The sequence below is a fragment of the Somniosus microcephalus genome, unplaced genomic scaffold (assembly GCF_052327205.1).
Source record: "Somniosus microcephalus isolate GS21.2 unplaced genomic scaffold, FLI_Smic_1.0 scaffold374, whole genome shotgun sequence".
NCBI lineage: Eukaryota > Metazoa > Chordata > Chondrichthyes > Squaliformes > Somniosidae > Somniosus > Somniosus microcephalus.
In genome coordinates this window covers 229233-237217 of record NW_028225561.1, presented here as the reverse complement: position 1 = coordinate 237217, position 7985 = coordinate 229233, and positions in this window count along the sequence as shown.

Genomic DNA, 7985 nt, shown 5'->3' with positions numbered 1-7985 from the left:
GCTACCTTATATGCCCTTGTTTTTAGTCGAATAATATCCTTAATTTCTTTACTTAGCCACGGATGGCTGTCTTTTCTTTTGCACCCTTTTCTTCTCAGTGGAATATATATTTTTTGGAAGTTGTAAAATAAATCCTTAAATGTACACCACTGATCATGTATCGTCTTACCCTTTAATCTATTTTCCCAATCCACTCTACTCAATTCCGCTCTCATACCTTCATAGTCTCCTTTATTCAAGCTTAGCACGCTTGTTTGAGATCCAACCTTCTCACCCTCTAATTGAATATGGAATTCAACCATGTTATGGTCACTCATTCCAAGGGGATCCTTTACTAGGACATTTTTAATTAATCCCATCTCGTTACACAGGACCAGATCTGAGGTTGCTTGCCCCCTGGTCGGTTCAGTTACATACTGCTCAAGAAACCCATCCCTAATAAACTCAATGAACTCATCCTCAAGGCAGCCCTGCCCAATTTGATTTGTCCAATTAATATGATAGTTAAAATCCCCCATAATTCTAGATGTTCCCTTATTACAAGCCTCAACTTTTTCCTGATTGATACTCCGTCCAACAGAGTTGCCACTGTTCGGAGGCCAATAGATTATGCCCACTAGTGTTTTTTTCCCCTTATTATTCCTTACCTCCACCCAAACTGTTTCATTATACTGATCTTTTGACCCAATATCATTTCTCTGTATTACAGTGATTCCTTCCTTTATTAACATAGCCACCTCACCTCCCCTTCCTTCCTGCCTGTCCTTCCTGATCGTTAAATAACCTGGTATGTTTAATTCCCAGGCATTGTCACCCTGCAGCCATGTTTCTGTAATGGCCACAAGATCATACCCATATGTAGTTATTTGTGCCATTAAGTCACCTATTTTGTTACGAATGCTACGTGCATTCAGATAGAGAACTTTCAAAGATGTTTGTGACACTTAGTTCCTGCTTTTGCCCTTTTTATTACTTTACCTTTTGCTCCATACCTTCTGCCCCTTCCTGACACGCTCTGGTTTTTAATTTCCCCACTGCTACCTAAGTCTATGACCTTCTCTGTTGTCATTTTTATTATTTGCTCTCTAGGAACCTCCCCCCCCCCCACTAGTTAGTTTAAAGCCCTCTCTACAGCCCTAGTTATATGATCCGCCAGGACTCTAGTCCCAGCACTGGCCGAGTGCAGCCCGTCCCAACGGAACAGCTCCCTCCTGCCCCAGTACTGGTGCCAGTGTCCCAGGAAGCAAAACCCATTTCTCCCACACCAGTCTTTGAGCCATGCATTTAACTCACTAATTTTATTTGTCCTAGCCAAATTCGCTCGTGGCTCAGGTAATAATCCAGAGATTATTACCCTTGTGGTTCTGCTTTTTAATTTGGCCCCTAGCTGCTCAAACTCACGCAGCAGAACCTCCTTCCTTGTCCTATCAATATCGTTGGTACCAACATGGACCACGACAACTGGATCCTCCCCCTCCCACTCCAAATTTCTCTCCAGTCGAGAGGAGATGTCCTTAACCCTGGCACCGGGCATGCAACACAGCCTTCGGGACTCTTGCTCTCGGCTTCAAAGTACTCTATCTATCCCCCTAATGACACTATCCCCTACCACTACAACATTTATTTTAACTACCCCAACTTGAATGGCCCCCTGCTCCACGGTACTGTGGCCAGGTTGCTCATCCTCCCTGCAGTCCCTGCTCCTGTCCCCACAGGGAGTAAGAGCCTCGAACCTGTTGGACAAGTGCAAGGGCTGCGGCTCCTCCAACACTACCTCCTGGATCCCCGTACCTGCCTCAATTCTAGTCACACCATCCTGACCCTGGCCGCGGACTACATCTGAATTAATTAATCTAATTGGTGTGACTACCTCGTGATACACGGAGTCCAGGTAACTCTCCCACTCGATCTGTTCAGTACTTTATTTAAACAGATACTCGGAGCTCTGCTTCACAGGGTGCCGACTGTTTAAGTCATTCTCAGTCCCACTATTCCTATTAATAACACTTTTTGCTGTTAACTGCTGCTTGATACAAACTGACCGGGAAATAGGGAATTTCTCCTCGGTGCTGGGGATCCGACTTGGATTCGGCTGTACCCGATAAATCCACAATGTTATTGTCACTGTCGCTGCACTGGATTAAAGGAAGGGACCGGACCAGAAATGATTTTAAATTATTACTGACAAATCAGGGTAAAAAGGGAAAGGATACAACCTGCTTCTCTGCGGGGTTGACTCACAGCCAGCTCCAGTCTCTGTCTCTCACTTTGTCTCCCGCTTTATCCGTCTGATTGAGAGTCTGTCTTATTCCCCAGCCCTTCATTTGCTGAGTGCAGACCTTCCGACCCGCCTCACTGACTAACTACTGTGAATCAGGGTCAGCCTATTTATGGGCCTGAATGGCCACATTTGTGAGTTGCTGCCATCGCTCTGTGTCACGGGGCTGTCGCTGTCTCTCAGGATGTCAATACACCCACACCCTCGACACACCGCCTTTGATGGTCGGACGCAGGTTTGGTCAGTTTGTACTCGCAACTCCCTCGGCAGTTTAATGAGGACTTTTTCCCTGTGTCTTGTGTAGTTTTGATCAGTGAAATGTTTGTGAAAGGGGTCGGAGGAGAAGGATTGAGATTTTCAGTGTGGGACACAAGTGATGGTGTTTAATGGAGAAGTAACACAATCTCTGTCAGTGCAGAGAGAGGCGACTCAGCGATTCACCTTTTCCCTGAACACGTCCTCTGACTTGCGGTTATTAAACCGGGCAGGGCTTTCCGTGGTGTAGTGGTTATCACGTTCACCACACACCAGAAATGTCCCTCGTTCAATCCCGGGCGTGAAACATTATCTGGGACTTGCTCTCGATGAATTTGCAGCAGCGAAGAATGAAGCCTTTGATTTCATCCCCACCACGAACTCTGTTCCTTAACACTAATTCCATCCCTCTCCCTAACATTTTTTGAGGCTGAACCACACTTTTCGCAACCTTTGTGTCACACTTGACCCTGAAATGAGCTGCCGACCACATATCCGCTGCATAACAGCGACTGCCTACTTCCACCTCCGTAACATTGCCCGTCTCCACCCTTGCCTCGGCTCATCTACTGCATGAAACCCTCATCCATGACTTTGTTACCTCTGGACATGTCTATGTCAATGCACTCCTGGCCGGCCTCCCACATTCCACCCTATGACACTTGAGGACATCCAAAACTAGGCTGTCCGTGTTCTAATTCGCACCAAGTCCCGTTCGCCCATCAACCCTTTGCTCGCTGACCTACATTGGCTCCCGGTGAAATAGCGCCTCGATTTCAAAAGTCTCATCCTCGTTTTCAAATCCCACCATGACATCGCCTCTTCCTATCTCTGTAATCACCTCCAGCCCCATAAACCCCCGCAATATCTGCGTTCCTCTAATTCTGCCCTCTTGAGTATCCCTGATCATAATCGCTCTGCCTTTAGTGGCCGTGCTTTCTGTTGCCTAGGCCCTAAGTGATGGAATTCCCTGTCTGAACCGGTTCACCTCGGTACCTCTCTTTCCCACTTGAAGACGATCCTTAAAACCTATCGCTTTGTGCATTCTTTGGGGCATGTGAACTAATTTACCCTTATGTGGATCGGTGTCAAATGTTTTGACTTAAAATACTCCTGTGCAGCGCCTTGGGACATTTAACTACGTCAAAGGCGCTGTATAAATGCAAGTTGTTGTTGTTATTGTTGTTGAGAGCCACCGAGACCCGGATGTACTCTCCAGATAACGAAGCCCCTCGGTCCTGCTCCGAAATTTAGCTGATATTTTGTTGGAAGTTTGACGACAAGAATATGTGTGATACTGTCCATCAGGGCAATAGTAATTGAACATCCTTTATGGAAGATCTCACTCCTGCAGTGTTGAAGTTCGGCGGTTATATTATTCTATATCTTTGTGTGCTCGGTCAGGATTTGGTCAGTGTGCCAATTTCTGTGCGATCAGTAAGGTTTTGGTCAATGGATCAGTTTCGTTGTGTTCCGTCAGGTTGTGGTCAGTGGTGTCAGTTTCAGCGTGTTCAGTCAGTTTGTGGTCAGTGGACCTGTTTCTATAATTGTGGATATGATTGTCTGTACGTAATTCCCAACAACGTGTTCAGGTGCTTCCTTGTTTGTGTTCAATAATGTAGGAAGCATGTGAGATTACACATCTTCTCGTTTGTGCCAAAGGCTTAGTCACTGCCTTGAAATCGAATCTATTTCCTGCACATTATTCTTTGCCTGACAGTTGCTGGTTTAACAGTTAAAACTGGACCCAACATCCCTCCTCTCAATAAGTAATACTGTAAAGGCTCTTTTAAAACTCTCACCTGTTCTTGCAACACGATGGCCCTGAGTGCCCACAGGTAACAGCTATTTAGAAGAAAACACCAATTATACCTTCTGCTTCGGTCGAAATATCACACTGCAAAGGCATTGGCTGTTTTAGGGGAGGTTGGAACTCACAACCTCGGCATTTCTCAAGCCTGCACTGTCATATAAGTACCTCATACTGACCGATTGCGCCACTGGAGTCGCACAAGTGCTCATTTACTTGCACATCTCCAGTTGTTTAATAGTGCGGGGGGCAGGAGCCCTGGTTAATGTTGTTTATTGGAGGAGCATTGGCTGGGGTTATATGATAGCGTGCAGCAGAAGTTACTCTCATGCATTCGCGAGCTTGTGAACTTACCAAAGGCTGCACCAGATTTCTGGCGCCATAAGCACAGAACATTTTTACCCAACTTCTGAAATACAGTCGGTAAAATGAGAACCGATGAAAATTTATCACATGCAAAACACAAAAAGCTTTTTAAAGATTTGCCTGTGACTCGGAGTATTTCGGTCAGTCCGAAACAGAAAGTTATCGCTTCATTAATGGCGATCACAACAAACTATTGCACGGTTTAATGAGCTTTGCGTATTTAATAGAATAAACAGTGTTCTAAAAGTTAATGGAACCAATGTCGCACGAATAAGAACATTTATAGATGACAGTTCTCTTCTGAGCTGTTTCTCTCCTTATTTAGAGAGCAACGGTTTCCGAAGTGAAGCGGTTATCACTTCCGTCTAAAGTACATCAGGTCCCCGGTTCAATCATTTCTTGCAGGCAGAGATCAATAAAATATATTAACAGCCGCGCGGTATTCTCCTTTTCTCTATACAGTTCTGTCCACACTCAAACCTTACAGAGACACCGAGAGTGTGAGAGATCATTGCAGGATCCTGCAGCGCTACCTCTGTTAATAGCAACAGTTTGGAGCCTCATTTCAGACGCGGCCACAATCCCATGATTTTGTTTGCTGTTCCCCAACTGCCGGAGTGACTGAGGCCGCGACAGCAGCGAAGTTCAGGCCGCCTGTCCGGCCCCGCTCTCACCCAGCGCCCGCTGCCAGCGAAAAGCAGCGATTGCAGCCTCAGAGAGCATAAACTGCCCATCGCTGCGAAACAAGATATCACTGAAGCAGAGGAGAGCAGAGATTTGCATCTGCAGCGTGTAGGTGAGGATGGTCGAGGTTGATATCGATCGACTCATTGGCCCAGAAATTCGGGTCAGGGGCTTCCCGCGGGTGTAAGCCCCCGACCTGCACTTACCTTGCACGCCGGCCGTGAAGCTGTGGGCCCCCGTGGAATTCCGATCCGGGGCCTGCTCCAGCTTCCGGCGCGCAGTGCTTGTGTATCCCATGGGCGCAGTTAGTTCGAAGCATCCCCTGGGATCACGTGGGCCATGGGGAGCAAATGGGAGCAGGGAATGCTCCATTCATAAGATTGACAGGAAGACCTGTCAAAAGTTATAAATACTATGGCCCCAAAACAGCACTAAATCGTCAAATAAATTTGAAAAATCTTCACATTTTTTAAATAAACTATAATTTACATGAAATAACTATTTTATACACTAATTTAAATTTTTGAAAAAAATAATTTCATTTTCTAACGGGGCTAAAAATAAACTTACCTTGCTTTAAAGTATTTAAAAAATAATAAACCTGTGGAAAATATGTTTCAATTTTAATTAGTTCACCACTTACCTTGTAAAAAGCAGGCCTTGTGACTGCTTTTTAAATATCTAACTTCTGCAGGCTTCCCCTCCCGGGAAAACCTGCAAAAAAACGTAACTTCGCTGCGCACGCGCAGCCGCTCCTGCGCACGCGTTCGACCACTGAACCTCTTCGTTCAGGGGAACGGAAGTGCCGGTTTCCCGGGCATGCAGGAAACCGGCACTTCCATTGGGCTTACAGGTGAGTGCCCCGTGCATACTCACCCGTGGAGACCCGAATTTCTGGGCCACTGTTGTTGGAACCGATGAAATTGAATCTCTTTCTCCGGCAGTTGTTGCAGGTTTACGTATGCAAAGTGCCCTCGAGGTGCAATCGACAAATTTGAAGGTGCCGTGTAGGGCAACAAGTTGAAGCATCAGCACAGTAAATGCCGAGAACAAATTAAACAGTAGCTCAAGCTGATGAGCCTTCCACTGACGGAAATCCTGGACGGAGATTTAGAGGAAGCGACAGTATGAAGGGCTGTACTGCGATTCTAACACTTCTCCAAACACATTCCGGCAAGTCATCGACAGTCAAAAGAGGGCTTGGAACGGGAATGGAACTGCGGCCACACGTGACAGAGCATTGGGAATGTAAAACTGCTGTCTCCAATCGTCTGTTTACCTGAATCAGACAAAATGTAATGGACAATACATGACAAATCCATTTGAATTTATGTTTGATAACCAGTTGATTGGATCTGTATTCTAGACAGAGTGACACTTAAGTCTACGGGTATGAATCTCGCTTTGGGGATTGTAGATGGAAATTTGCGCAAGGTCCCGCGTGAGCCCCTTTTTAACGTCGCCTTCTAATATTTGACTTGTGCCCAAAACTTGTTCTAATCCGCCTAAGAAATAATCGGTCAGGACACAAATCATTCTCCAACAATCTCCAGCGTCTTTGGTGGAAGTACAATGCAAGCTGCCATGGAAATATCATGGCTTTAAAGACAATCAATTAAAGTATTTTTTAGCAAACAATCACCTGTGATGGTTGTAGGTATATTGGTGTGTAATGATATTAGATACCAATGTATTTGTGAGTTTATATTGTGTTAGATGTAAATGGTTTTGCACCTCTGTTCGTTATAAATATATTTAGATGTATCTGTATTATTTATTAATGTATTGGGTGGGGGAATCTGTGTCAGTTATGAATTTATTTTTGAGCGCTGCAAATGTCCCGTCCGGCCCCATTCTACCTTCTCATTGCCCCAAGTGGGACACGGCAGAACATCTGTTAGATTCGGATTAAACTTTTCATTTTATTGATACTTAGAAAATTTGAGGTTTTGAAAGTAATAACTCTGCATCCATCAGCCTCTCGGATACCTCTGGAGCGTCCTTTATTCTGTCTGACAGGCCCTGAGTATCCCTAAACCGCTCTAGAAACTCCTAAGCATCCCTTACACTGTCTGTTACTTCCGGAGTGTCCCTTACCCTGCCTGGTACTTCCGGAGAGTCCCTTCACCTATCTGATATATCCGGAACGTCCATTAAACTCTCTGGTACTACTGGAGCGTACCTTACCCTTTCTGGTACATCCGGAGTGTTGCTTAGATATCTGATACATCCGGAGCCTCCCTTACCGTGTCTGGTACAACAGGAGAGTCCGTTACCCTCTCTGGTAAATCCGGAGTGTCCCTTAAACTGTCTGGTACATCCGGAGCGTCGCTTAGATATCTGATACAACCGGAGCGTCCCTTAGCCTGTCTGGTACAACTGCAGCGTCCCTTACCCTGTCTGGTGATTCCGGAGCGTCCCTTAAACTGTCTGTTATATTCAGAGTCCCCCTTACCCTGTCTGTTACATCCGGAGCGTCCCTTACTCTCTTTCATAACTCCTGAGTTTTCATTATCCTTTTTGATAACTAGTTTGAAAACATTGCATATTTCACCCTTCATCCGCAGCTATGTAATGCTTCCCGTCGCTCAT